At 34.0% G+C, this 3,546-nt stretch overlaps 1 protein-coding gene and 1 non-coding gene across 2 annotated transcripts in view; both read right to left on the reverse strand.

The window, feature by feature from the left end:
* The window catches only part of Smp_134430 (putative tolloid), a gene marked incomplete at both ends in the record, with an annotated part of 101,137 nt that overhangs the window by 64,190 nt on the left and 33,401 nt on the right, over positions 1–3,546 (reverse strand). The gene's annotated exons all lie outside the window — the stretch shown is intronic.
* On the reverse strand, positions 2,107–2,173 carry Smp_tRNA_00119_Gln_TTG.1.1. Its single transcript has one exon. It is a non-coding gene (tRNA).

Below are 3,546 nucleotides of genomic sequence, written 5' to 3' on the forward strand. Positions count from 1 at the left end.
TATTCCTTCCCCGTTTTTTTTAAGCTCTTCAAGATGCACATGAGAAAGAGGTATGACTTTGTTCTCAAAGTTGGTATACATGAAATTCGTAGTGTTAGATGTTGCTACTTCGAAAATAAGTAATCATAGAGAATAGGACCATAAACCATTGAGTGATGACCAAGTGGTCTAAAGAGTATGGGCTCACTATAGCACTTGAAGATTCCGGGTCCAACCCTTTGTGGAGTACTGGATACCGACTGCTAAAGAGTTTCGTACTCTAATAAAACGGTTATCCAATGCTTCCTGTTTTTCAATAGTTGTCCAACTAAGATCAGTACACACAATAGTAATATCAAGGCGTTTGTACAGGACCATGACAACTTCCAACTAGTAACTTACCAAGTGTTATATAAGAATCACAATAAATATTAGTCAGAGAATAAATGGTTATAGTAGCTTTGCAACGTGATTGTCTCCTGTCTTTTGATGAGTCTTCACTTGACTCAGTCCCCGATAAAAATAACTCGGGCGATATTTTCTTACCATTATAAAGCCTGTATCGAGTAGCAGTAGGAGGTATACAGTCCTGTAGGTAATTTGATTCCTGGCTATCGTGCTACACCAGTAGGACGATTTACACTAAATTTTAGTCAGTTCTATCATAAGTGACTGATCATGCACGCAGAACTGTCAAAGGAGAAGTAGATAGTGAGTTGTGGTTTAGTTGGAAGGATGAAGTCGATCCACGATCGTGTGGGAGTGTTCCTCATAATCTTTCATGCTTTAAATGATGTAAGTTTCTTCACGATATTCTGTTTTGCGAGGGGAATCATGGAATATGATGCAGATCTGACCTTTTTGTGTACTATAAAAGTTGCATAAATAAGTAACATATAAAAATTTCTCAATAATAGCGTTGTCATCATGTTCCATATTATATGCACGTTATGAGCGGGAATAGTGAACCACTTACTATTATATTATGAAACCATGTAACAGTGATTAACAATATTCTAAGAAAAAAACTTTTAACCCTAGTAACGAATAAGTACAGCTGTGAACTTCTTGTTATATCATCGTAAACTTTTTCAAGTAATACAAAACACTTAAATATTTGTCTTTCTTTGTTGTTTTTTTTGTGTTGAAACACAACAGCTGTTTACAATAATAATCCTTTATTTAATTAAATATATGTAAGATAAAGCTGATATGATCTGTCAAGCTTTAAATGTACAACTAGTACTAAATATTATACCAGTACTAACACATAATATTATCAACAGACCCTACATTAATCAGTATTAATTATATGAATAGAATTGAAAATAGAGCGAATAAATAGTGAATCTTAAATAAACTATGACAAAATAGTTATGTACATTATTGTTAATTAAAAGCAAACTATTTGATAAGCTCATATCTCTAGTAGATAAAAATCTTTATGATTGTTCTTTCTTCAAGAAGATTACTTGTAATTTATTTTTCCTATGTAGTTAGTTATAGTTCTATGCTAGGATTATTTGTCCTTTCAATATTATCACTTTTCTGAATAAGATAATCCTAGCAAGGAATTAAACAAGGCAGAATGTAAATATTCAATATTCAAATATACAATGATGATGAACAATAATCATGAAAATGATTACGCCTGATATGCCTATCTGTAATCACAGGGTCACATAGACATACATATAAGCGAAGATGGATAGTGGCTAGCAGTGGAATCCAGGACGCGCGTTCCGTCCTATTTGCGACTCGTCAGCTGGATGTACCTGCATCCCAGAATTGATATTCACTCTGGGACTCAAACCCAGTACCTTTCACTTCAAACGCCATTGCGTTATTCAGTCAGCTACTGAGTCCTGATAGTCACTTGCTTGTGCAATGAGGTGAAGTTTGAATTCACTTAGTATTGTTTGTTTTAATCTTCCCATTGATGTTTAGGACTGTAATTGATCAGTCTCTTGTTGGCATATGTGCATACTGTGCGTATTGCCTCGATATAACCTTAATTCACAAACATTATAAGCAAAGATGGATAGTGGCTAACAGTGGAATCCACGACGCGCGTTTCGTCCTATTTGGGACCGGTCACATAGATGTACTTGTATCTCAGAGTTGATGTTCACTCTGGGACTCGAACCCAGTAGCTTTCGCTTCAAACGCCATCACGTTATCCACTTAGCTACTGAGTCCTGATAGCCACTTGCTTGTGCGATGTGGTGTATTAATCTGTGAGCTCTTTCTAATAATTCAAAAATATTTCTCATTTACTTTCATATATCAATGAGAACGTTAAAGGAATATCATTAACATGAAATTTATCTATAAAAATTTAGTCTCAGTCTTTTCTTTCATTAAGTGCTTATAATTAAGTTAAACTTATTACTTAGCTATTTATAAGTACTATATGCCTGTTAAAAAAAATAATAAAATAGATTCAGTGATGTGTAAAAACATCTCTTGTTTATTGTCTTAATTCTAATAAATGAAAAGGGAAAACATTGAATGATTATCAAAGAAATGAAAAGGTGTATAGGTCTAGAGAGAGAGAGAGGGGGGAATATAAATATGGTTGGAGAGATGGAAAAATAAGTAGTAAATGAAGAACCGAATATCCTGTCTAACTGTTTTTGTAGGTTTATTATAATCCGATTAACTTTAACTATCACATTTTGTCATAAATAAATTCGACTGATCCAGATGCTTGACCCAGTAATGATAGAAATTGGGAACACGTGCTTCTGTAGGAGATAATTTTTATTAATAATTCTCCTTAAGTTGGTTAAGTTTGGAAATAAAAACATCAGTAATAAGAATAATAGAATCAAAACCCTTATTATTTGTAATTAACCGGGTTTTTTTCAAGTCTATAAATGATACAATGGGATTATCTTAGTTAATAAACTGTTGGATAGTCAAACATATTTTTGAAACATTTGACAACAGAACGATTAAATTAATTAGAATGGACAATTCGATTAAAGAAAGTTGGTCTTAGAAACATTAATTCAGTTAAGACAATTAGTTTTTCATTTATAAAATATTCATTGTTCCCAGCCTTATCAACTAATATCGATTGTTGTGTAACTAACTAATATAAACAAAAATTTGGCAATTTTTTTTTCTTTTTCATTGATCAGTCAATTAGTGTTCTACAATGACAATAAACACTAGTGAGTATTGTACGAATTTTAATATTAAACAAATTCATTAATTATTGCCCTGGTACGGCCGAGATTGGGGAGAGTCAGCTCTATATTTCCACGCGTATACAGCCATTGACAGGGAAGTTCTACTCAGTGCCTTCTCGCGGCATTACTGTTGTTTACGAAATTGAGAGGATGAATATCCGCGCTCTAACCGGATTGGTGGACACGGAAAATGCACCTAGGGGAGTTGGAAAACCCTGATTCCAAACCAATGGTGCATATGGACTCCAGGATCTTCAAGGAACAAATGACGTATGAACCAATCGTTGGTCACCGACTACCATGGGACTGCATCTCCTAATGTTGTTCCACTGCCTTGTGGATCAGACCTTTAAATCGAAGGCTCCGGGTG

The sequence above is a fragment of the Schistosoma mansoni genome, chromosome W, assembly GCF_000237925.1.
Source record: "Schistosoma mansoni strain Puerto Rico chromosome W, complete genome".
NCBI classification, from domain to species: Eukaryota; Metazoa; Platyhelminthes; class Trematoda; order Strigeidida; family Schistosomatidae; genus Schistosoma; species Schistosoma mansoni.